Source organism: Nicotiana sylvestris, chromosome 8, assembly GCF_000393655.2.
Source record: "Nicotiana sylvestris chromosome 8, ASM39365v2, whole genome shotgun sequence".
Lineage (NCBI taxonomy): Eukaryota > Viridiplantae > Streptophyta > Magnoliopsida > Solanales > Solanaceae > Nicotiana > Nicotiana sylvestris.
Genome location: NC_091064.1, coordinates 22,634,721 through 22,662,415, shown reverse-complemented (window position 1 = coordinate 22,662,415; position 27,695 = coordinate 22,634,721). Strand labels below are relative to the sequence as shown.

At 40.2% G+C, this 27,695-nt stretch overlaps 1 protein-coding gene and 1 long non-coding RNA gene across 2 annotated transcripts in view; both read left to right on the top strand.

The window, feature by feature from the left end:
- LOC104241543 (uncharacterized) lies at positions 1–2,919 on the top strand. Its single transcript, XR_714758.2, has 2 exons — positions 1–310; positions 2,675–2,919. It is a non-coding gene; the product is annotated as an uncharacterized lncRNA (long non-coding RNA).
- Positions 2,920–10,363: 7,444 nt separating this feature from the next.
- Positions 10,364–27,695, top strand: part of LOC104241542 (uncharacterized) — a 45,219-nt gene continuing 27,887 nt past the window's right edge. Inside the window, exon 1 of the mRNA XM_070153222.1 lies at positions 10,364–10,897. The gene's annotated coding sequence lies outside the window, so the exon portion shown is untranslated. The remainder of the gene's footprint in view (positions 10,898–27,695) is intronic.

Genomic DNA, 27,695 nt, shown 5'->3' with positions numbered 1-27,695 from the left:
GGTACTGAAGAGTGCAAAGGAAAAGTTCCTGCAAAGGTTTGTTCATATGTCTACTGATTTGGCTAGGCAATTTGGAATATGACTTGATGCATTCAGAATACAATTTATAGCAAAATAGCTAGGGAAAAGAGAAGGCGTGATGGAGTTTGAGTGAGATCACTTTGGTTTCGAGTTTTCGGGTGTCGATTCGAGATTCCATCCGGGTTCGCGTTTGAGATTTCTGTCGATTTGAGTTCCGATTGTAACTGTGTTCTGTTTTGGTCCGTGTAATTGTTAGACGACTTCATCAATTGAAAATTCCAATTTTCAGGTTCAATTCTTTCCCTCTTACTTTATCTAATGGCGTTGATTTCTTGTTTTAGGATATTTAAATACTAGTAATGAACTTTGATGTTGGTTTCCATTCGTGAAATATTATGTACTGCCGAGTTTCCTCCATGCCTTTGATTTAACGTATGAATCCATCCTTTTTTTTTGCTTGCTTTGTTTTGTTGAATGCCGAATTCGAACAAAGGCATGATATTACCTTTACTGTTGGTTGTGGGTTCGAATATTCTGTTGGGTTTTAGTCTAAGATATATTGAATTGGTATTTGGTAGGATAATTTCCGAATCTGCTAATGTTTCTTTAGTTACTTTTAATTGTGTTAATTTTAACATGTTAAATGGTTTTCTACGGAATTTTTAATGCTATAACTTGTTTGTCTGTTTTAGTTAAATTAGTAGATGTCATTATCATGTTCTCATATTTCTTTTGTTAAAATCAAAAACAGTGAGGAAGAAGAGGATAAAGATTTGTTTAAATAAAAGCAGACATGTTCGTATGAAAAGTGAGGTTAGGTTTGATGATTTTGAATCTGGGCCAAAATGTCTGTTAGGCCCAACGTCAAATAAATACCAATTACCTCTATATCTTGGCCAATTAGTTTAACGATCTAAGCCACCTTTGCTACAATTGACTTTCATAGTCCTCTCCTGCTTCACAATAATCTCAAATTAGATTAGGAAATAAATCGCAAACATCGTAGCTTGCTTTAAACGCGCTATTTTAATAATATTACCTTCCTAAACTCGGTTGTGCATTTCATGTGACCCAAATCTAAATCTTAACACCGTTGAATAAAATGTGTTTCGGATTGCGGGTGCATTTCATGTGGCGCGGTCCAAAGACATGTTGTAGATGGCGTTGAAATCTTCCCTAAAATAATTAAAGGCGGTTTAAAGTTAAAATTGAACCATAGGCTAAAACATGTATTAAAATCATATAATAGGCCAATTGTAACAGTTGAGAGACCGTGCTAGAACCACGGAACCCGAGAATGCCTAACACTTTCTCCTGGGTTAACAGAATTCCTTACCGATTTCTGTATTCGCGGACTGTAAAACAGAGTCAATCTTTCCTCGATTAAGGATTTGAACCGGTGACTTGGGACACCATAAATTATCCCAAGTGGCGACTCTGAATTTTAAATAAAATAATCTCGTTTCGATTGTCACTTAAATTGGAAAAAACTTCCTTATATACCCTTCCCAGGGTAGCAAAAAGGAGGTGTGATAGCTCTGGCGACTCTGCTGGGGAACAGAACCCAGAACTTCTGGTTCAGGGTTCAAGAATTCGAGCTTAGAATAATTGTTGTAGTTGACTTTATTTATTATCTGATTTTATTCACATGTTTGGGCCTAATGTGCTAAATGCTGCTTTTTACCGCTTTGACATTATCTGAATTGTATATAAACTACTACGAAGCCATTCTCTTCTCATCTTCGGGGATGTGCACGCTGGCGTGACTCCCTATTCTGTTAGTGTCATACCTTGAATAAGAAAGAGGCTCGGACAAGTTACTAAGCCAGATGGCCTTTTGGTTCCCGGTACGTAGCCCCCTTCTCGACTCGAGTTGTCCGCTCGAGTGCACAAGTCTAGAACAAAATACCCAGGTTTTGAACCTAGAATAACTCAGCCTCATGCCGGATCCCTAGTAGGAACGCTTGTTTGTATCATGGGCATTTGACTTTGGGGACTCAACATAGGGGTTGGGTCCGTCTAGGACAGGTGTACCCAAAATAACACACCATCTTGATGCATCCTATGTGCTACATGTTGCATTTCTCCAAGGGTAAAAGGGTCATTTGGCGGACCAATAATAGTTGAGGGCAAATGAAAAAAAAGAGAGAGGGTGAAATGTGAAAATAAAGCAAGAAGGGCCTAGTTATATTTTTTGTTACATTTTTATTAAGAAAAAGACAAAAAAAAAAACATGAAAAATTCAAAAGGATTTTGCACTTTTTCATCATTTTTCGAAAATCAAAAATCAAAAAAAGAAGGGAAAAGAAAATCCAAAAAAACATGTTTTATCATTTTCAAGGAAAAGACAAAAAATATATTTTTTCTAAATTAATTGTTTTGTTTTCATTCTCGCCCGTATCCAATCTGCCCGAACTACGCATACCTGATTCTCGTCTTTCGGGGCGTGATAAGTAGGCAACCCACATAGGGTCCGGTCTTCCTAGTAAATTTTAGGTTCTTGGCTTTGCGGGATCTTAGCCCAATTTTGTACTTCTAGCCACCTTTTGGCCAAATAAGTCATTTTGCAAAAATAGTCTCAATCATGCCTTGCATATGTCTAATAGGGAATGTTATTATCGCACATAGTGTTGGTTAAAGTTTTCTCATACAGGTGTGGGTCTATTTACCGGAGTGCGAGCATGGCGGAGCCCCAGGACCATCTAGTCAGGATCACTCATTCAGGAGTGGATTAAAAGAAGATTTTTTTTATATGCTTTGAGTCTGTTGTTCCTTTTTATGTCATCTTTTAACTTCTAGCTTTGTACAGTAATATCGAGTCTTTTGGTATTGTGTTTCCCATTTTGTATTGAAGAAAGATGTGTAATAGGGCAAAAATTCAAAAAAAATTGTGTTTTATATTTCCGTTAGGAATTTTCTTTAGAATACTAATTGTATAAATGAAAAAAAAAAAAATTTTGAGGGGGTTTTTCCTTTATGCAATTAATATCTATAACTTAAAATAAAAATTAATTTTAGATTTCCTTTAGTATATTAAGATTAAAAATTCAAAAAAAAAAGAAGAGAATTTTCTTGTGGTACCTCTTTAAAAGTTTTCTTTAAGATATTAATTCAAAAAATCCAAAAAGATTTTCTGTTGAGGTTATTCTTTGGGAAATTATTGAAAAATGAATGAAAAAAAATTCTTTTTATTTTCATTAGAACTTTAGGATATTGTACATAGAAGAAAAAAAGACAACATTCTTTATCTTTGGTTTATTTTGAGAGTTTCTCTTTTAGGCAATTAAAATTGAAATCCAAAAATATATTTTTTATCTTTTTCATTGCTTGTTTCGAAATCTTGCGTCAGGATATCAAATGAAAATTCAAAATATTTTTCTGTGGTTTATTCTTTAGATTTTCTTCCTAAAAAAAAAGAGTCAAAAAAAATATTTTTCTCTTTTAGGATTTTCCTTAATAGAGTTTTTGTTTTAAAAAAATCTGTTAAGCTTGAGTTTAGAATATGACATAGAACATTAAGTCTAGAAAATTCAAAAAGAAAAAAAAGGATCCGTTTCTTTTATTTCTCTTTTCTTATCGGAGTAGTCATTAAGGTAAAAAAAAGAAGAAAAGAAAGGAAAAAGAAAAGAGAACGTTAGTTTGTTTACTTTGTTCCCGATCTTCTAGAACTACACAAAGATCTAATTCATGCGGCATCATGATACATAGGCAACCTACATAGGGTTCGATCGAATCATTTTTTTATTATTAAAAGAAAAAAAAAAGGGTGAAATTATGGGACGTGAGAAATGAGAGGAAAGAAAAGAGTGATAATTAGAAAAAAAGAGGAAGGAAAATGATCAAGCAAGTGCTAGAAAAGCAAAGAAAAGAGAAGATTCAAATGGACAAATTGGGATGGTGCAAAGTGACCTTACGACCCTCGAAGTCATTCTAGAACCATTAATTGTTGCTAGGTGCATTGCACGCAATGGGATATTTTTGTTGTTAAATGCCCTAACGCTAACGGGATGACCCCATTTTGTTCATTTTGATATCTTTATTTTAGAAAGGTGGTTGGTTTGTGGTTCTCGAAGTAGTAACTCCTTTCCACAACATAAGGTCAAAAGGTAATGGCGGACAACAACAAAATTGGGTTGGTTGATACCGGTGCCCGTAAGCAGTTGTTTGAACAGGACAATGGGTTGGTTGAAGAAGTAAAGATGTTAATACAACACATGGCGGACATGTATTAGACTTGGATGACTGGGAAGTCACCATCCCCGCCACCACCTAGCTTCCTAGATGCTGCCCTTACCCAAACTCCGGACCCAATGCCAGATGATCCTCCATACTCTCCAGATCCACCTGCTTATCACAGCTTTCCCAACCACCCTAGTAGCTCCATCACTCGTCCTCCAACTATCTTTTCCCAAAAGTGCCCTCTTGTCACATCCACTATCCCCGACAATGAACACCCACTCAAAGCTCATGATGCCCAACATTACCCCTCAGAGGTTGCCTACAAGGTCCCCAACTCATACAAGCAGGGCCCGCAGGATGAGCCTCATGTTGAAAATGAAAAGTTCACAGGAAGAGAAGGGCGAGATGGGATACACAGGAGGCTAAAAGGCATAGAACAGTCCTTAGAGAACAAGCAAGGAATGGGAGACCAGGGTAGCATGGCTTACAAAGAACTGTCTGTGTCCCCTGACGTTCGCCTTTCCACGTGATTTAAAGTGCCAAAATTTAACTTGTATGATGGGCGTGGGGATCTGATAGCCCATTTGAGGGTCTTTTGCAGTAAAATGAGAAGTGTTGGCGAGAAAGATGATTTATTGATGGCGTATTTTTGTGAGAGCTTAACTGGGGCATCTTTGGAATGGCATAATCGTCAAGATGTTGGTAAGTGGCCTACATTGGGTGACATGGCTCAAGATTTTGTTCGATACTTTCTATACAAATCAGGCGTTACCCCAGATCGCTCTTCCCTGACTAGAATGGAAAAGAAGCCGGAGGAAAGCTTTAGGGAGTTTGGGCTCAGTTGGAGGGAGCAAGCTGCTCAAATCAGTACCCCGATTGGTGAAAAAGAAATGGTTGAGCTTTTCCTACAAGCCCAGGGGCCCACCTACTTCAGTCATTTGATCCCGGCCTTGGGTAAGCCTTTCAATGATGTGTTTAAAATGGGGGAGATGGTAGAAGTGGGAATCAAGTCAGGCAAAATCATGAGTTATTCGGCATTGAAAGATACTACGAAAGGCATTCAGAACATCCCAGTAAGTTTGGGTGGAAGAAAGAGAAATAGAAAAGATGATCCGATGGGCCTTCCTGCTCAACACTTCCAGCCTCGACATCGTCCCTGTAGATATCCTTGTGCACCAGATAACCCTCCCCAATGCTACTTCTCTCCACAGAACTCCCAAAGTCGTACATCACTTTCCCAGTACCCTGTCCACAATGCACCATCATATGCTCCACACCCACAAGGCTCGCGATGGCCCACACCACTTCCTCAAATGTCTTACCTGCCCCCACGAGCCTACCGAAACCCTCCTGGATCAGGTTTCCGGCCCAATCAAGCATTTAAGAACGAGAGGTTGTAGAAAAGGAAAACCTTCACTCCGTTGGGAGAGTCATATGCCAGTCTGTTCCAGAGGCTAAGAAAATTGGACATGTTGAAGCCGATTCAGATAAAAATGTCAAACCCTCTTCCAAAGAAGTTTGATTTTTCTCAAAGGTGTGCATATTGCTCAGATGCCCCGGGGCATGACATAGAGAAGTGTTGGCATCTGAAGAAAGCAATTCAGAAGCTTATTGATACAGGTGACATTGTCGTGCAAAATCCAAATGTAGTAGACACTAGCCAAGGGCCATCGCCCGTGCGTAATGAGACGCATATGGTGGGTATGATTTATTTTGAAAAAGAATATGATAATTCTTCTGAGATCCTTGGAGGTCCACGCGCTACGAAGCTTTCAACACTATCAGAGGTTGATCCTAAGAATGAGCAGGCATATGGAACCCAAAAGCAATTTGTTAAGAACAATGTGATGGAGACTTATGAAGGTCCTAGTATTGTTGATGCAGAAGTCAGTGGCTAAGATGCTGAGTTTGGTGATTGGAAAGACGCTCTTTTCTTGGTTAGCCAGGGAGGAGTTTTGGTGGTTTATTTTGTTGTCATTTCTATTGTCCAGGTTATTTCCAGGGTTGTAATCCGGATATTGTCGTATGACTCAAACTCTTCTATCCTTTTATTTCGCCTAGTTATTTAGTCGTAGCAGCTCATTTAGTGTTGTCTAGGTTTGTTCTAGGTTTGTAACCCCAGTTTAGTTTGCTTGTTTTGTTGTTCAAATCCTTTCACCAGCTGTCTAATGCAATTTTTTGTTTTCTGCAACTGCTAGTCACTTTTGTTTAGTTCTCTTTTCTTTTATAGTTCTTTTCCTGTTGACTCTAGTGACATGACATGCACGCATAATTCTCAGCCTGGTTTTAAAAGTCAATTTAGTCATAAATCAATGAAGTAATTTTGAAGATGTAGGGACATGCGAGGGGAAATAAGCAAAGGCATTTTGAGATCACTTCAAGCCCGAATTGTGTGAAACTGGGGCAGATAGAACCTAAAAAAACCCTATTGAAATGCATCCTGCCGCATCGGGTCGAAGCTAAAGGCAAGTTCGCCCCAAATTTGCAGGGGGCCGTTCGTGGTAATAAGAGTGAGAGTGTTGTCCAATGGTGCTTTGTATTTAACAGATGTAGAAGGCAAATGTGTAGAAATGACTATCAATTCTGATGCGGTCAAAAGATATTATGTATGATTTCTTTAGTTAAGTTGTATTTGTTTGTACTTGGCATGTTTTAAAGATTGGAATGACGAAAGCATTTTGTTCTGCTATCTAAACACTTTATCATTTGTTACCCTTTTTGAGCCTTATTTATTTCTTTTTCATACCCCTCTTTTGAATCAGTAGTGAAGTTCAGAAACGCAAGTAAAGGACAAAGAGAAAAAGAGAAAGAAAAGAATGAAAACGCAAGTAAAGGACAAAGAGAAAAAGAGAAAGAAAAGAATGAAAAGAAAAAGAAAAAAATAAAAAGAGAGGAAAAAACAACAAAAAGAAAAACAAAAAGAAGAAAAAAAGAGAAAGAAAAAGAAAAGAAAAATCACAACAAACAAAGTAATTCCTATGACATGAACTACGTTCGACCTGTTTCCTTTTAAGGATACGTAGGCAGCCTCACGGTTCGGTCCCGTCAAAATAAAAATCCAAAAGTCCCCACGCAAAGAAACTGGGGCAGAAGTTGTGGTTGTTGTGAGAAAATCTGGTTCCAAAAGTTGTAATTTTGAACCCGGTTGAGTTTGTTTTGAGCCTTTTTATATCCTTTATTTCTAACCCCATCCAAAAGCCCACATTACGGTCCAGAAGAAGACCTTCCAATTAGTCTTCGAGAGATGCCAAGGCGAGCAATTAGAGGTGAATCATATCAGGGGCAATATTCCGGTCCAAACGAGAAAAATGAAAAATGAGAGAGTCTTATTGGTGAAAACCCTCACGGGCACCGTAAGGCGATGAAAGCTAAGAGAAATCAAAATGAGAGAGTCTTATTGGTGAAAACCTTCACGAGCACCTTGAGGCGACTGTAAGTTGAGAGAAAGAACAAAATGAGAGAGGCTTGATGGTGAAAACCCTTCGGGCACTACAAGTCGAATAGGGATTGTGAATTAGATTGGATAATCAGAGCATTGAAGCCCAGTTTCACGGTTTGGGGGTATAACAGGAGTTGAACATCAGACTTGCTTGACAGAATATGCATAAGTGCATGTCATGGTTATTAGAGTTGGTATCCAGATCTGACAGGTTTCTACTTTGTAGTTTTCTTATTAGGAATCATCTCTTTCCATTGTCCTTTACTCTGTTCCTTTTGTCTTGTTTACTTCCTTTTCTTGAGTCTGTTTGTTCAGAACAAGTGAGAAATGACTTCAAAATTTGCCACCAGCTTTCCAATTGCACAAAACGGGATCTGGCTAGCACATCAAAGTGTCATAAGTCAAGAAAGAACACAAGTGCACTAAGTTGGTAACAATCAACATGCTTTGGGATCCATGTGAAATATAAAGGTTTGGTATATATCAATTCATGAACAATGCAACAGATGGAGGGTGTTAAGTGAACGGATCAAAGGTATTTTCTGTGATAAGATTGACAAAAAAAGTGGTTAGTCAATAAACAAGCAAGGTCTTCGAGTGAAAATCAAAGTTATCATGGGAAGTGAAGGAGCAATCGCCCTCAAAGTCAAGGCCACAAACCAACCACCATATTTTTAAACTGACAAGATTTTTCTTTGATTGAAACAGGGGCAGAAAATTTTGTTTGTTTCGGAGAAACCCTCCGTAAGGAAAGGCAAGCACTAGACAGGTTTGACCGTAAATTCTCAGGACCTTCCTGGAAAATGGGACCTAGTTTAAAATTCAAAAAAAATCATGAGTAGTAAAATCTAGCATAAATATACCCCAAGGAATATAAGATGGTTTCAAAGTTTGCATGTTTGAGATATGATTCAATTAGGAGATGTAGCAGGGTATATTTATGCTAGATTTCCATTAAGATTTCCATTAGATAACAAGATGTAGCGGACGTAATACCTTTAGAAGATATAAGTTAGATTTAAAACTGTCATTTAACTAGGAGTTGTCAGGACCTTCCTGGATAATGGGATCTAGCTTTCAAATTCTTAGAATATTTAGTAACATTATTCAATTTAACCCTCACAGATGTGCCCAGCTACCAAACTGGGACAGAAAATTTTCTTTGTTTTGTCTATTTTGTTGAAATCAGGCGCCCACCTAGAGAGCACGGGAATACAGTTCAAGTTGAGCAGTCAGGCGCCCACCTGGAGAGCACGGGAATACAGTTCAAGTTCAGCAATCAGGCGCCCACCTGGAGAGCACGGGAATACAGTTCAAGTTCCGCAATCAGGCACCCACCTAGAGAGCACGGGGATACAGTTCAAGTTCAGCAATGAGGCGCCCACCTGGAGAGCACGAGAATACAGTTCAAGTTTAGAAATCAGGCGCCCACCTGGAGAGCACGAGAATACAGTTCAAGTTCAGCAATCAGGCGCCCACCTGGAGAGCACGGGAATACAGTTCAAGTTCAGCATTCAGGCGCCCACCTGGAGAGTACGAGAATACAATTCAAGTTCAGCAATCAGGCGCCCACCTGGAGAGTACGGGAATACAATTCAAGTTCAGCAATCAGGCGCCCACCTGGAGAGCACGGGAATACAGTTCAAGTTCAGAAATCAGGCGCCCACCTAGAGAGCACGGGAATACAGTTCAAGTTAAGCAATCAGGCGCCCACCTGGAGAGCACGAGAATACACTTCAAGTTCAGCAATCAGGCGCCCACTTGGAGAGCATGGGAATACAGTTCAAGTTTTGGCAATCAGGCGTCCACCTGGAGAAAAGGAAAGCATCTCAGATTATAACCATTCAAGACTCAAGATCAAGCTTCAGAAGACTTATAGATAGGAATCTTGTAACTCGTAGTTGACAGGCTTAGCTAGTCTTTTTCATCTTTTGATTTTTTGATGTAACATCAGGACCGCAGACCGGAACTTCGACGGAACGGCACCTCGACCGGCTCTCCACCTCGGCATACTCCATCATCTCACTCACCTCTGAACTAGACGTAGCCTGATTCCTTTATAGCCAAGGATATGTAGGCAGCTCAGATACCAGGGCTCGGTCACATTCCCCGTTCTCTTAGTTTTGGTCTCTCCAAATAAGGGTCGGGTCAAAAAAACCTGTCTAGTCGTTCTTTGCCTGAAAACTCTTCGCGTTCCCAGTCAAAGAGGGACAGCTGTAGACATGTGATTTTTGACCCTCCCCAAGATATATTTTAGTTTGTAAATATTTAATTTAGGCCTAATATAGCTATTTCAACTCATTTTTACTCTTTTACTTTTATTTTATTACAAGAAAACGAAAATTACAAAAATAGATTCATTAATGTTTTGTAGTCATTTTTAATCTTTAAAAAATACCAAAAAAATAGTTTTGTTTTAATGGTCAGTCTTATTTTAATAATTATTTTTACTTAAGTAGAGCTAATTAATATTTTTGATAATACTTTTAGTTAATTAAGCTAATTTTAAACATAGCTAGTCATAAAGGCCCAAGTTTCTAGCCCATACCTTAAGCTCAATATCCAATACCCATTAAGCTAACCCTAGGGACCCTTCTAGACTCTTCTTTGGAATAAAAAATAAATAAAAAGACCCTAAAGACTTAACACAAAAAGACCTAGGGACTAATTGGCAAACTACACAAAAAATAACCTAAACCTAGCCCTATACACTAAAGAGAGTAGCGTCATTTTCATGGGAGGAGATGGACAGCTCTAAAAAAGGGAACGACGGCCTTCATCAAAATAGGGGCAGCACCCCAATTTCCCATTTCCAAAAGAAAAATCCCTTTACGTATACTAAAAAATAGCTACACCCTTAGGGATCGATGATCTCTTTTTCCATTCTGTGAAGGAAATTCAATTCGGAAATACCTTGGACATTCCTCTAACATTGTCACACTACTTTGGGTACTGAAGAGTGCAAAGGAAAAGTGCCTGCAAAGGTTTGTTCATATGTCTACTGATTTGGCTAGGCAATTTGGAATATGACTTGATGCATTCAAAATACAATTTATAGCAAAATAGCTAGGGAAAAGAGAAGGCGTGATGGAGTTTGAGTGAGGTCGCTTTGGTTTCGAGTTTTCGGGTGTCGATTCGAGATTCCATCCGGGTTCGCGTTTGAGATTTCTGTCGATTTGAGTTCCGATTGTAACTGTGTTCTGTTTTGGTCCGTGTAATTGTTAGACGACTTCATCAATTGAAAATTCCAATTTTCAGGTTCAATTCTTTCCCTCTTACTTTATCTAATGGCAATGATTTCTTGTTTTAGGATATTTAAATACTAGTAATGAACTTTGATGTTGGTTTCCATTCGTGAAATATTATGTACAGCCGAGTTTCCTCCATGCCTTTGATTTAACGTATGAATCCATCCTTTTTTTTGCTTGCTTTGTTTTGTTGAATGCCGAATTCGAACAAAGGCATGATATTTCCTTTACTGTTGGTTGTGGGTTCGAATATTCTGTTGGGTTTTAGTCTAAGATATATTGAATTGGTATTTGGTAGGATAATTTCCGAATCTGCTAATGTTTCTTTAGTTACTTTTAATTGTGTTAATTTTAACATGTTAAATGTTTTTCTACGGAATTTTTAATGCTATAACTTGTTTGTCTGTTTTAGTTAAATTAGTAGATGTCATTATCATGTTCTCATATTTCTTTTGTTAAAATCAAAAACAGTGAGGAAGAAGAGGATAAAGATTTGTTTAAATAAACGCAGACATGTTCGTATGAAAAGTGAGGTTAGGTTTGATGATTTTGAATCTGGGCCAAAATGTCTGTTAGGCCCAACGTCAAATAAATACCAATTACCTCTATATCTTGGCCAATTAGTTTAACGATCTAAGCCACCTTTGCTACAATTGACTTTCATAGTCCTCGTGCTTCACAATAATCTCAAATTAGATTAGGAAATAAATCACAAACATCGTAGCTTGCTTTAGGCGCGTTATTTTAATAATATTACCTTCCTAAACTCGGTTGTGCATTTCATGTGACCCAAATCCAAATCTTAACAACGTTGAATAAAATGTGTTTCAGATTGCGGGAACATTTCATGTGGCGCGGTCCAAAGACATGTTTTAGATGGCGTTAAAATCTTCCTTAAAATAATTAAAGGCGGTTTAAAGTTAAAATTGAACCATAGGGTAAAACATGTATTAAAATCATATAATAGGCCAATTGTAACAGTTGAGCGACCGTGCTAGAACCACGGAACCCAAGAATGCCTAACACCTTCTCCCGGGTTAACAGAATTCCTTAACTGAATTTCTGTGTTCGCGGACTGTAAAACAGAGTCAATCTTTCCTCGATTCGGGATTTAAACCGGTGACTTGGGACACCATAAATTATCTCAAGTGGCAACTCTGAATTTTAAATAAAATAATCCCGTTTCGATTGTCACTTAAATTAGAAAAAACTCCCTTATATACCCTTCCCGGGGTAGTAAAAAGGAGGTGTGACACTATGTTGCATTTGTAAGACTCCCGAAAGGGCATACCCTCGATATAGATGCCTAAACTATTACTCGAGATCAAAAACGGCTCCGACCAAATACATATGGCTACAGTCAAAACGGCTGCACCTGCCAAATTAAGGCGACTCGGGGACGCTCGATCGTCGCTAACAAAATCGCAGGTCATTACTTCGAATCTACTTCGAAAAGAACCGGTTAAAATAGCCTACCCTCAACAGGCAAACGAGATTCGACCATGTCAGTTCCAAATTACAAGGCTTCGAGCTACTCAACCTACGAGCTAAACCTTCCGAGGTGCTCGGACATTGCCGCTAACGACTTGAAATCGAGGTTCTTCCCGAACCGACGACGGGTCAGGAAAAATTATTTCAAAAAGACCTTAACGAGAGGAAAACAAAGCCGACAATATGCCCATGGGCAAAAGCGTAAGAGTCATTGTTGCCAGCCAAACGAGCCTCAGGGCCGCACACTAAAAGGTCGCAACGACCAACAACATAAGAGCCACTATCGCCAGCATGAAAATTGAAAACTTGAGGATTAAAATGAGCTCGAGTCGTAACCCGATTCGGAGACCGGATCCAAAATAGTTAACTACACATGCCTAAGGGCACAACGTAAGTGCCATCGTCGCCAGCTCCACAAGCCTCAGTGCCACATACATAAAAGGTCGCTCCGACCCAAGGCGTAAGAGCCATTGTCGCCATCCTGTGCAGACGTAAAACTTGAGGGTGATTTGAGCTCGAGTCGGAGCCCGACTCGGAGACTAAACCCCAAAAATGGTTAAAGTGCATACGCCCAAGGGCAAAAAATAAAAGCCGTTGTCGCCGGCCTAATGAACATCAGGGCCATATTACAAGTTCGGATATTTCAACCGATCCAAAGGTCGAATCGACCCGATTGAGATCTTGATGAACAAGAGTACAAAAGATATAAATTGCGGGGTTCCCCCTCTTATTTTTCCATACTGGCGGTTGTGAGCACGTGATTTTTTTCCTATATGAATTACTCCCATAAATTCAAGATAAATAAATCTTTCCATTATTTGCAATTCTGTAGGTTTTTCATAGGATTTTTGTTAATTGCTTGCATTTGTCTACACATGTTTAATTTTATTTAATTCATAAAAATACAAAAAAAATATTGCATCTGCATTTAGGATTTGGTTTTTGCATTTTTTAATTAGTAAATTAGTGTTTTACAAAAGTGGAAAAATCACAAAAAAATAACTTATTTTTTGCATCTTTAATTTTAGTTTTGAATTTTGGCAATTTTCTTTTAATTTGGCATTTAATTAGTTGTGGTAATTATTATTTAGAGTTAATTAATTTAATTTAGTAGGATAATCTAGTTTTGATATTTAATTTAGGTTTTTATTTTTATTTTTATTTGGAAAAAGGAATAAAAAAGAATTTGAAAATAAAAAGAAAAGGAAGAAGAATTGAGAAGATTCGGATTTTGGGCCAAAATTTAAAATCCCTCGAGCCTAAATCAATTCCACCCCTCAATTTGTCCAAAACCCGTTCGAAACAAGCCCAAAACCCGTCCCTTACCCGGTCCAGTCCCGTTGTAACCCCAAAACGACCTCGTTTCATGCCTGTTTGATCACAGCCGTTGGATTTCTATCATCCAATGGCTCGGAACTGCTTTGTCATTTACCATATAATGGTCGGAATTAGGGTCAAACCCCCTAACTCATCTTCCCCACTCTCATCTCACCCTCTCCGGAAGCTGAACCAAACATCAACCCTAGCGCCGCCCTAGCTTCCTCCGGTGGCGCCGCCGCCTCCAATAAGCCCCAAAATAACACCAAGGAAACCCCATGGCTCCCTTTTCCTCAATCTCTAACTCTTTTCCCTCAAATCCCTTTGAAACTCGTCGAATCTTGAATCAAAAATCTGAAACCTAAAATTCCAAAGTCCTACGATCGACAAGCTTAGTGAGGATTGAGGCCGAAATTGACCTTGTTCATGTGTTTTCGTTTGAGAACACATGATTAAGACCCATTTCGGTCAAAATCGATGGCTCGAGGTTTAACTTCAAGATTTGGCCAGTCCGGTTTTAGGTATTTTCATTCTTTTTGTTGTTTCTTTTCTTGCATTTTTCTTCTTCCTTTTCATCTCTTTTCTACCTCCTTTTTTCTTTTTCTGCGTTATGTGTTCATTTTTAATTTTGTCCGTTGCATAATTAGATTAATAACCAAACATAGTTTATTTTGTTTTGGGTTTATTATTTAAAACTAATTAGTTCATTTCCTTTTTCTTTTGGGTTTTGGTTTTCATCTTAAAGGTTTCTCGTTTTTCCCTTAGCTCGTTAAATTGGGATTTTGGATTAGGGCTCGATTTGAATTCTGAAATTAGAAAGCCTAAAAAGGGATTTGACCTGGGTTATACAGACCCATAGCAATTTGATTTGGGTCAACTTGACCCATACTTGTCTGGTCTCTGAAGTAAAAACGGGGCTCATAAGGGGTATATTAGGAAATTTAATAGGGGAATCTCTTGTAACTGACTAAGGGAAGCTTCATGGAAGCTGGCTTTGGGACTTTACTGAAAATACTAATTTTAAGCTAGGGATTGAATAGCAAAACTGAAAATATCAAAGGGTTTAAAGTGCAAATAAGAATCCCTTTTATGCTGCCCTACGACTTGCCTATAAAGGCATCTTTTCTTCTTTTACAAGTCAGATTGGAGAGATAAAAAAACAATAAAAAAAACGGCTAGATCTTTTCAAGCTCTGAAAACATTGAAATTTTTGCTGAAATTTGGTTTCTAGCTTCTGGTTCTTGCTTCCTTTCTGGTTCCTTAGAGTTTTCTAAAAGATCAAAAATCAATTGGCTGGATTTCTTTGGGTTTGGTATTACTGGTTAAAATGGTTTGAGCTTGGGAATTTTAAAAGGTTTAGTTTAAGTCGATGGGCTCCTACACTGTTACATTGCTTATTTCTACTACTGTTGTTTCCTCTTGATCTCCAGCTTGATATTCTGATTTTGTCTTGCTATATTCAGGTATTTTCCCAACCATTGTCAACGAGTGTTTAGGAACATGTACTTCGAGCTGAAGCCTGATTGAATACAAGTCATTCTGAGTTTCATTTCATCTGTTTTTCCTATGTCTCTGATGTTCTGTAATAGACCTAGTATTATATATGCTAGTTTAGTTGTCTTATGTCGTTTAGTATGCTGTAGGAATGAATCTGTGCTCCTTAAGAATTTGGGGTGTTGATTTTTCTGGATTCAAGTCAATGATGTTAATTTCCTAGATGTTGTTACTGTTGATAATGAGAAAGAGTTGAGTGAGTTAAGTTCAAGTTTGTTTGTGAGTTTAACTTAAGACTTAATTCAAGCATGAATGTTTGCGCAATTGGAGTCCAACATGTATTCTCAGTAGCTTTTGAAATTGCTTTGTGTCTCAATTACGTGTAGCGATGAGGCTTCGGGTTTATCATTGGGTGTAAATGGTATTTTGTTGTTGGAATAGACTCGATATTGAGTCTTGACCCTTAGCTTTGGTTTCTTCCAAGTTTTGGGTTCATTAAACCTCAGATTCTAAGGTCATTCACAAGGGAGGACGTATGTCTTTGCTACTTGGGCTTGTTTCTTGAGCCCAGTAGTTTGTTTGTTTGTTGCTGGATTTTCTCATAGCAAATTTGACCCGAAAATGCATGCAAGATAAAATTGGAGTTTCAACTAGTTAATTTGTGTTGATTAGTTAAAATTCAGAAATAATCTGATTAGTTCGATTTCTTTGTTCTCGTATAGTCCTAATTGTTTGGCTTTTAATTGATTGTGCACAAATGTTCGTTTCTGAGAACTGGGCCTAATGCTGGCCCAGTTATTGAAAGATTAATTTCGAACTTGAGGCCTGCCTAGTTTATTCCGTGATTCCTCAAAGGATTTGGGCCATTCTTTGGGTTTTAGACCATGAGGCTACTTGAAACAGCATTGCACGACCTCGTCTTGTATGAGCCTACCTCTTAATTTCCGTCTGAATGTTGTTGTTGGCCCAAACCATTTCCTTCAAATAATCAGCCCTATCCCTATTTAAAGAAATTTCCCTTTATTTAGTTCAAACTTCAGTTTAGAAATGAATTTTCAATGCTCTTAGTGTTTAATTTAGATTTCGCTAGTAGTTGGGGTGAGCCATATTATATAACGCAAATAGTTTATGGCCCTTTAAAATCTAAGTTTAGAAATACTTTCGATAGAATAATTTAAGGTGCGCCGTGCCAAATTAAATCTCAAAATGCATGGCCCTCATTTAATTAATATTTGAATCCTTAGAAATCGAGGCGAGCCATTTAGTTGAATTTTCCATGACCTTCGCAAAGTTGAAAAATGCGTAGTTGCTTTAGGCGCGCTATTTTAAAAAATTACTTTCGTAAACTCGGGTGTGCATTTCATGTATCCCAAATCCAAATCTCAACAACGTTAGATAAAATGTGTCGCGGACCGCGGGTGCATTTCATGTGGCGTGGTCCAAGGCGTGTTTTAAATAGCGTTGAATCTTCTTAAAAATGATTAAAAGCGGTTAATAAAATCAATCATAGGCTAAAATGTGTTTTAAAATCAGATAAATAGGCCAATAATAACAGTTGAGCGACCGTGCTAGAACCACGGAACTCGGGAATGCCTCACACTTTCTCCCGGGTTAACAAAATTCCTTACCCGGATTTCTGTGTTCGCGGACTGTAAAACAGAGTCAATATTTCCTCGATTTGGGATTTAAATCGGTGACTTGGGACACTATAAATTATCCCAAGTGGCGACTCTGAACGTAAAAAATAATCCCATATCGAATAATGTCACTTTAATTGGAAAAACTCCCTTATATACCCTTCGGGGTGTAAAAAAGGAGGTGTGACAGCTCTGGCGACTCTATTGGGGATCGAACCCAGAATCTCTGGTTCAGGGTTCAAGAATTCGAGCTTAGAATAACTGTTATATTTAGCTTTATTTATTATCTGGTTTTATTCACATGTTTGAGCCTAATGTGCTAAATGTTGCTTTTTACTGCTTTGATATTGTTGAACTGTATATAAATTGTTACGAAGCCCTCCTCTCTCTGAGTCTTCTAAATCATCTGGGAAGTGTGCACTTCGTGTGACTTCTCTTCTGTTAGAGTCATATCCCAATTTTAGAACGAGGTTCGGACAAGTTGCAAAGTCGGTGAAGCTTCTGTATTCCCGGTACGCTGCCCCTCGGCTCGAGCTGTCCGCTCGGGTAAGCCAGGTCTAGAATAAATAAACCCAGGTTTTTAAACCTAGTATAACATAGCCTCATGCCAGATCCCTAGTAGGAACGCTTGTTTGCATCATGTGCAATTTTGACTTTGGGGACTCAACACAGGGGTTGAGTCCGTCTAGGACAGGTGCACCTGAAATCAAAAGACTATCTTGATGCATTTTGCTTGCTACTTGCGCATTTATTTGATTCGGATTGCATGTTGACCGGCTTCTAGAATAAGGGAAAAATTGATAAAAACCAAATTGAGGAGAGAGAGAGAGAGGAAAATACTTGTTTGTGAAAAACCTGGTGTCCAAAATACCCCAAAACTCTGCCAAAATTTTCAAAAAAAAGAAAAAAAAAATATTTTTTTAAGGTTAGTGTTTTCGTTGCGTCAAAATGGGCCGAACTACACAAGTTTGATTCTCACCGGATGTGGGAAACGTAGGCAACCCACATCGGGCCTAACTACTTTTGCAAAAATAACCAAAAAATATATATGAAGTTTCATTGTTTTGTCATAAGTAATTAGGTGGTGCCGTTCTTATCCCAAATAGCCAAAAATGCCCCAAAAGACGCCGGAAGGCCGTTTTTGCAAAAATAGCCACTTAGGTTTTTTTTTTAAAAAACAAATTGGTCGACTAATGATCACAACCTACTCCACACTACTAAAAAGTAGGAAGAGAGGGTCGCAATAGCTTTTACCCGATTTGTGGGTCGGGATCGATTTCCACAGAGAGCTAGGAATGGAGTCGAGTATCTATTTAGGTTGGAATTGCGTATTTGTTCCAAATATCACTTCTAATCATTTTTGGGTTTTCTTTATATTCTACTATTATCAAACTACAAATTATAATTGCTACTAGATTAACTACGAGTAAATTGCTACAAGTTGTATCTAATAGTTTAAAAGGCACTAGGGTAGTGGCATCCTCCTAGGTGACCAATTGACGGGTAATTGAACCTAAGGCACGATTGACATGATTGGGGAATATGCTATAACCGTTGTACAATTTTACCCACTCTCACACCTCTCGGTAGAGAGAGTGATTTTGCCCAATTGACTTTCTCAAGACCAATAGGGTAGGCAAATTTGCTCAAGCAACTGGGGTTCAAGTCGGGTATTACTCTCTCGAGGTTTAACCCTTTAATTGGAACTATCAATTATCTTGAGTCCATCCCAATTCCTTGTTGGGTCAATTTCGGAGACTTAGGCTCTCTTTCTCAAGAAGAACCCAAGTCAACTTAGCACAAACTAGTGTTTGCAACCACTAATTCATAGACTAAACCATGAAATTGACCCAAATAACAAACACCAATAGTCAATCTAACCTTAAATCACAACACCCATCAATTACCCACACTAGGGTTGAGCCACAACCTAGCTAATGTGTCTAGCTACTCATGGTTGAAGAGAAAAGCAGAGAAATAGATGAAGATAAAAACATATTAATTAATTGCTAAGGTAAATACAAAGATTCAATGATAAAAACTAAGTAAAAATGCCCAAAATGGCTAAGAAAAGTCTTCTCACGAGCGCAGCTAACGTCTGATAACATCTGATGCCCTAAAAATGGAAAAATGTTCTATTTATACTAAGCTGGAAAAACTGGACAAAATTGCCCCTAGCGGGGTTAGTGCGGACCGCACAAAATGGTGTGCGGCCGCACTAGGCTCTTGAACTTGCAATCTTAACTCTCTGAACCCAGGCTCCGCGGACCGCACAAAATGGACTGTGGCTGCGGAAGCTTCTAGCACGGTCCGCACAAACTCGATCGCGGACCGCACAAAGTGTAGTGTGGTCGCATTGCTTCGAAGCCTGAAATGCTGAGTCTCTGAACCTTTCTAGTGCGGACCGCACAAAGTGTAGTGCGGCCGCACTAGGCTTGTTTTTCCTGAGTTTGTCTTGTCTTTGGTACTTGTGATGATCTTTGACATCTTGTCACTTTGTTGATCTAACCTGCAATCAAGCACAACTTATGAGCCTTTTGGGACTATTTTGTATGAATTTATAATCAAAGCGCAAGCAAGAAGGAGCATAAAATGCGTCAAAATCCCTAGTTATCAACTCCCCCAAACTTAAGCTTTTGCTTGTCCTCAAGCAAACAAAATAAGACCCACCCCTTAAGGGAAAATCCAAGAAATTTGCAACTGTCCTAAATCAACCTAAACTAGCATCAATTGTGACTAACAATTGCCCTCAATACAAATGAATCATTAACAACATTCAACCTTTGAAAAACCATGGATCAAGTGCGACACAAGAGCATCAAGAGTTGACTCAACACATCAAAGAACTCACTCAATTACTTTGGTCATTGTGGAACCCAAACTCACACATCCTCAACTCTCCCTAAGCAAACCTCACCTTTTTAGAATATTAGCATACAAACTGAGGTTAATGGAAATTCACTCATCTCTCTCAAGAAAAAAAAGTCACAAGTCTGGCTCTAAGTACCATATGCTTGCCCCTTATGTGAGTATCCACTAATGTAAGCTTCATTCAACTCAAGATCATATAGGGCTTTTGTGGAGTCATTGTGAAGGCTTTTGGTTCAGGGTAGGAAATGTTTTGGTCTAAGTGGGTTCCATCTTCCCTTAAGCACTTCTTTTGATTCATTTGGCAAATATTCTCTTGACTCTTTGAGTCATTTCACTTCTTTTCTAAGGGGTTAAAGAGACACATTGTCACTCTTTCTTATGCTTTTCAAACCTTTTATCCTTTTTCAACTTTTCCACACCTTTCATTATTTGCTTTTCTTGAATCCCTCTTTATTCCTTTTCACATTAATCATTCTTTTTGTCTTTTGCTTTTCTTTCTTTTTCATTGCCTTTTCTTTTCTTTGTTTTTTTGTGCCTTTTTACCACTTTGTTTCCATCCTCGTCTCTCCCCCCAAACTTATACTTTTGCCATGTGCTAAAGGAAAGATTGGGTGCCAAGAGAGGGTATCTTTTAGAACGGGTATATGCTTGTATCATGGTTCTTGAAAGATGAAAGTCTAAGGCTCAAGAGGGTTAACTAGGGATCATATCATTGGTAGGCTATGGATTTGTTCAAACTATCATTTGGATCAAGGAGAGCCTATAATCATGCCTCAAGTCAAAATTCACTTATGATTTCGCCTCAACAAACATTCAGGGCAAGTTCTAGACCAATGGCTCGGGACTTGGAGTTGCAATTCAATTACTCACCACACAAGCTAAGGGATTGATAAAGACATAGAGTCGGGGGCCCACAATGACCTTAGATACGATTTGAGCACACAATGGTCCCAAAAAACCACTTGATGATTATCGGTCAACACAAGAGTCTCAAGTTCACGACTTTCACCATCCTAAACACAACAGTTTGTCTTTGACCATGGGATCAAAGGCAAATGTGCTAGGCCTAAGTGAAGCTTTGCTTGAGGTACCCTTAACTACAAACTACTAAAACAAAAAGAAAAACGGACTCAAACCCTTAAGAAGGTTGTCATGCCATCTATCATTGGGAAGAGCCACCCGGTTAACACAACACTCCACCTTTGGAAAGAACCATGGCATTAAGAAAACCAAAGGCTTATTGAAAACGTCCAAAACAAAACAAAAAGCTACGAACATAAATAAGAAGCTAAAAACAAAAAAAATTGCGAAAAATAAAATAAATATATACAATAGGGGATTTGAATATACAATAGGGGATGAATATATACAATGTGATGTAACTTTATATACAGACCCAAAGAAAGATAAAAAGTGCGATAAAAGTAACTAAATATCAAATTATATACAGACCAAATGTGAAAAATCAAGAAAACATAAAAAAAATTATCAATATATACAGTCATCCAAAAAATGTAGGGCTCACCCCCTCAAATGAAAGCTGGCATTGTCCCCAATGCCAACTAGTCTAACTAAGCACCAAAAATATAGAGAAAAAGGATATAGAAGACTTACTAAGCCGTGTCTGTCTGCATAGGATCATGGGTGGTCCCTGGGTCCTCTATGTGCTCGGGAACCTCGGACTGGTTCCTGGTGGTCTGCTCTGTTTCTACTGGGACCGGGGCTTGGACCTCGACAAGCTGTGGAACTGGTACATCCGGTGGCTGACTGGAGGAAGTCTCTGGTGGGTCCGCCAACTGGATGATGGCATCATCTGCTCTAGGAATCATCCTCCTATTCGGAGGCCTCTGGGTCTGCTCCGGCTATGGATGAGCTTCTGGTACTGGATCATCAAGCAATAGGTCCAAAGGCAGCTGGTCTACCTTCAGTCTATCAACATCTGCCCGAAGCTCCATCATGGACTCCTTGGAGGCCCGTGTCTTCCTAAGATTCTTGTGCTCCCGAGCAAGCTTCTTGAGAGCCTTGCTGTGTGAATCAACTGCCTTGGCCAATGCATCCTGAGTGGTGAGGATTTTCTTCTGGTTCTCAAGTATCTCCTTCAAAGCATCCTCTATCAACTCTGGAACCTATGCTGGCTGAGGTGTCGACTAAGCCTCTCTACAGTAGTAGTCAATGTGGACAACTTGGATGAGGCAGTCTGCATCCAGTTGTTTATACTCAGCAGGACCTGGCTCAGCTGGTGGGTAATAATGGGATGGGTCCGGGTAGATGGGATCTCCGGGCCTGCTAATGTGGAAGGGCTAGGAGGAATGGCTAAAGATGTAGAAGGTCCAGGGGGTAAGTCAGCAGAAGAAGAGGTAGGCTCAGCAGGGACCTCTACCACAACTGGCTCTTCAGACTGGCCAGTTGGGGCAAAAGCAGGGGCTTTGTAGTTCTTGTCCTTGGGGTTGTCATTCCCCTTCAAGCTATACCAGGAAAATGGGGCTGTCGCCTTGACCTTGATGTCATATGTCCTCGGCTCCACCTCTAGATCTGTGAAGTACTCAGTGAGGAAGCTGGGGAAAGGGTAGTTCCGGTCATGCTCTGCTCCCACAATGGTGATAACTATGGATATCACATTCCCCACGTTGATGGGGTACCCTGCCATAATGGAAGCAACCAAAACAGCCTGGTGGAAAGGAAGGGTCTGGTCATGAGTGGTCAGGTCCAACCGACTGCAAACAAAGGTCTCCCAACCCCTCACCTCAAAGTTTAGGGTCCTCCGCAATATTTTGACCCCAACCATCAACCAATCAGGAACGGTACCTGGGATTGCCAGGTACTGAGCTAACCATGGATGGACCTCCTCGCCCATCTCCATCTTCGCGATATATAGAGTCTCATCCTCCTCATCGAAGCCCAGATATTCATTAATCGACTTCCCATCAAATAACACCTTGAGGTTCTGAACCTTGGTCACTTTGGAGCCCTTTTTGATGTGGGCTACATTGCAATAAAACTCCCTGACCAAGTGTTCATTGGCATCCACACAAGCATCTAGGAAGTGCTCCCAGCCCACTCGAGTCCTGAACTGTCTCTGCACATCGGGGTTGTGGGGTAGTAGGTCTCTATCTATGAAGCTCCTCTACGGAATCAATTTTCTCACCGGCCACCACTGCCGAAACTTATGGTACGCCACCTCGCTCACAAACCTATCCTCCCAGACATTAGGTTTTCTTGTTCTGGCAATACCTCCCACCTGAGGCGCACCACCTTCAGCTACTCCCTCATCTCCCTGTATATCCTCTTCACCTTCTCCTGCACCCTCCCTGGATAATGAAGTTGTGGAAGAGGTGGAGTATTCCCCACTACCTTCACCTGAGCCCTCAAACGACCCCGAAGAAATATTCACTGATGCTTGGGCATCGGGGGAAGAGGGAGGAGTGTCTCTATGTCTGGCCCTCTCTGGATACGGGATATATTCTGGGACTGAGTCCGAAGAGATCTCCCGAAAGGGCTCGTACTCACTTCCCGATATGTCAATGGCTCTGTCATCCACTTTTATGGCCTTCCTTATGTTCTTGATGTTTTGCTTAGCTTGGGGAGTGAGTTTGACCATTTTCTGTTTTCCACCCCGGGAAGATTCACCTCTGTCGGGTTGTTTTGATCCCTTGCCTCTTTGTTTTACCATTGTCTGCAATCATCATTCAATATATTTGTTAGTATCAATCAAGGCAGTTCAAGTTATTGCAGAACAGAATCAAAATGTTGCAGACTGTCCTCAGAAGCTGCCCAGTATGGACCGCACAAAATGGAGTACGGCCGCACAAGGACCAGTGCGGTCCGCAGAAAATAGTAGGGCGGTCTGCACAGGGGTGGGGTTCAGAATATCCACCCTCTGAATCTTGACAGTGCGACCCACACAAAATGGTACTACGGCCGCACTGGGCCAGTGCGGACCGCACAAAATGTAGTGCGGCCGCACTGCCCAAGGGTTATCTTTCAGAAGTTCATCAGTGCGGTCCACACAAAGTGGTACTGCGGACCGCACTGGGGCACCGCAGACCGCAAAAAAATGACCGTAGTCTGCACAAAGTGTAGTGCGACCGCACTGGCAACTTCAGAGACTGAACAATTTCTTCATTATGTCTTGCATTACATCAACACAATCCCTGCAACATCTCACAACCAGTTAGCCCAAAAATCAATCCTATACTACAAAGAAAATCAAAGAAAATAACAAGAAGAAAAACACATGGGTTGCCTCCCAAGAAGCGCTTGATTTAACGTCGCGGCATGACGCATGTTACCACAACATCATTTGCGATGAAGAAGCGCCACCACGTGGCTGTCATCAAACTTTCCAAGATAATGCTTGACCCGGTGCCCATTAACTCTAAAGACTTTTCCATTTTTGTTTTTCAAATCAAGAGCACCAAAAGGGGTCACAAGCACAACGTCAAATAGTCCACTCCATTTGGATTTGAGCTTTCCCGGAAACAGACGTAACCGAGAGTTGAATAAGAGAACCAAATCACCAACTTTGAACTCCTTTCCACGAGCATATTTATCATGAAGGTACTTCATCTTGTCCTTATACAAGGGACGAACTGGAGTAGGTATGGAATCTAAATTCATCAAGTTCATTGAGTTGTTCAACACGAAAATTAGCTACAACACCCCATTCCAAATTCAACTTCCTCAAAGCCCACATGGCCTTGTGCTCTAACTCAACCGGAAGATGGAAAGCTTTCCCAAACACCAACCTATACGGAGACATACCAATCGGAGTCTTGTAAGCCATCCGATAAGCCCATAGAGCGTCATCCAACTTTTTCGACCAATCGGTCCTATTAGCATTGACCGTCTTTTACAATATACTTTTTATTTCCCTGTTGGAGACTTCCACTTGACCACTTGCTTGGGGATGATAGGGGGTAGAAACCTTGTGACTGAAACTGTACTTGAAAAGCAATGTGTCGAAAGCTTTATTGCAAAAATGAGACCCCCCATCACTAATAATCGCGCGAGGAGTGCCAAACCTTGTGTAAATGCTCTTTTTAAGAAATGCAACAACACTACGGGCTTCATTGTTGGACAGAGCCACGACTTCAACCCACTTTGAGACATAATCAACCGCCACAAGAATGTAAGTATTCCCACAAGAGCTAACAAATGGACCCATGAAATCGATGCCCCAAACATCAAAGATATCCACTTCAAGAATGGTATTGAGAGGTATCTCATCCCTTTTTTGAAATTCCACCCACTCTTTGGCAATCGTCACACCTCTTCACAAAATCACCCGCATCTTTGAACAAGGTTGGCCAATAGAATCCACAACTAAGAACTTTCGAGGCGGTCCTCACCCCACCATGATGGCCACCATAGGGTGAAGAATGGCAAACCTCTAAGATACTCAATTGTTCTTCCTCCGGGACACATCTACGAATCACACCATCCGTGTAAATCTTGAACAAATACGGCTCATCCCAATAAAAGTCCAAACTATCCCGCCTGAGCTTCTTCCTTTGGTTTGAAGAGAACTCATACGAGATTATTCCGCTCACATGGTAATTGTCAACATCGGCAAACTATGGCATATCATTCATTGACACCGCAAGGAGTTGTTCATCGGGAAATGAATCATTGATTTCAAGGCCATCACAAGGCCTCCCCTCCTCCTCTAAACGGGACAAGTGGTCCGCCACGTGGTTCTCACTACCTTTCCGGTCCACAATTTCTAGATCAAACTCTTGAAGTAGTAACACCCATCGCATCAATCTTTCCTTGGAGTCTTTCTTTGTCATCAAGTACCTAAGAGCAGCATGATCGGCGTGCACTATGACCTTGGCCCCCATACGATACGACCAAAACTTTTCCATTTCAAATACTATAGCCAACAACTCTTTTTTGGTAACCGTGTAGTTCCTTTGAGCCTCATTCATGGTCTTGCTTGCGTAGTACACCGGATGAAACATCTTGTTAACCCTTTGACCCAAAACAACCCCAACCGCAACATAACTTGCATCACACATGAGCTCAAAAGGTAAGATCCAATTTGGTGCGGTAATGATCGGGGTAGTGGTCAACTTAAGCTTGAGAAGCTCGAATTCTTGCATACATCCCTCATCAAACACAAACTTTACATCCTTTTCTAGCAACTTGCACAAGGGGTTTACCATTTTTGAAAAATCTTTTATAAACCTCCGGTAAAAACCCGCGTGCCCAAGAAAACTCCTTACCCCTCTGACAGAAGTAGGGGGAGGAAGCCTTGAAATCACCTATATCTTGGCTTTGTCAACTTCAATCCCTCGCTTTGAAATTTTGTGACCCAATACTATACCCTCTTCAACCATGAAATGGCATTTTTCTCAATTGAGTACGAGGTTTGTGTCTTCACATCGGGCCAATACTCAATCCAAATTTCTCAAACATTCTTCAAAGGAATCACCAACCATACTGAAATCATCCATGAAGACCTCCAATATATCTTCCACCATGTTGGTGAAAATAGTCATCATGCATCTTTGGAATGTTGCCGGAGCATTACACAATCCGAACGGCATCCGAGAGAAAGCGAAGGTTCCATATGGACAAGTAAAGGTGGTCTTCTCTTGGTCCTCTGGGGTAATTAAGATTTGATTATACCCTGAGTACCCATCCAAAAAGCAATAAAAATCACGCCCCGCGAGACGATCAAGCATTTGGTCAAGGAATGGCAATGGGAAATGGTCCTTTCGGGTCACCTTGTTTAGCTTTCGGTAGTCCATGCAAACCCTCCATACGGTAACTGTCCGAGTGGTAATAAGTTCATTGTTTTCATTTGTTACCACAGTCATACCACCCTTTTTCGGTACACATTGCACCGAAGAAGTCCATGAGCTATCGGAAATGGGGTACATAACACCAGCATCCAACCACTTGATTACTTCTTTCTTCACCACTTCTTGCATTGCCTCGTTCAATCTTCTTTGATACTCCAAGGAAGGCTTTGCATCATCCTCCAAAATAATTTTGTGCATACAGAATGCGGGGTTTATTCCCCGAATGTCAACCAAAGTCCATCCAATTGCCCTTTTCTGCTTTTGAAGCACCGCTAAAGTGGCCTCAACCTGCATGTTAGTTAGGCAAGAAGAAAGAATAACTGGTAAAGTAGAATTTGAGCCTAAGAATTCATACCTGAGGTGTGGAGAAGTGGTTTCAACTCTAACACTGGTGGCTCCTCAATTGATGGTTTTGTTGGTGGAGTTTTCGGTTTTCAAGATCCAAAGACAATTTTCTAGGCTCATAAGAATAACATCTCATTCCATGTAAACCATTCACGCACTCCACTCGGCTTGCATCCTCATTGACATCAAGATTTAACAATACGGCTTCCAATGGGTCCTCCACATTGATCATTGCACTGGTGTCATCAATTATCACTGCTGTGACGAGGTCAACAAAAGAGCACACCTCGGTACTGTTGGGTTGCTTCATAGATTTGCACACATGAAAGATGACTTTTTCATCTCCCACTCGGAAAGTGAGCTCACCCGCTTCAACATCAACCAATTCCGTCCCCGTTGCAAGGAAAGGCCTTCCCAAGATGATAGGAACCTCATAGTCCACCTCACAATCCAGAATCACAAAGTCGGCCGACAATATAAATTTGTCCACTTGGACAAGCACGTCATCAATAATGCCCAAAGGTCGCTTCATCGATCGATCTGCCATTTGAAGTCTCATTGAGGTTGGCCTAGGTTGACCGATACCCAAAATTTTGAAAACCGAGTAGGGCATCAAATTGATACTAGCTCTCAAGTCACATAGAGCCTTGGCAAAATCCGCACTCCCAATGGTGCAAGGAATGGTGAAAGAACCGGGATCTTCAAGCTTCGGGGCCATTGAATGCACCATAACACTAACTTGGTGGGTCATCTTTATAGTTTCACAATCCATATAACGCTTCTTTGTAACCAAGTCTTTCATGAATTTTGCATAACCCGGCATTTGTTCAAGTGCGCACATTAATAG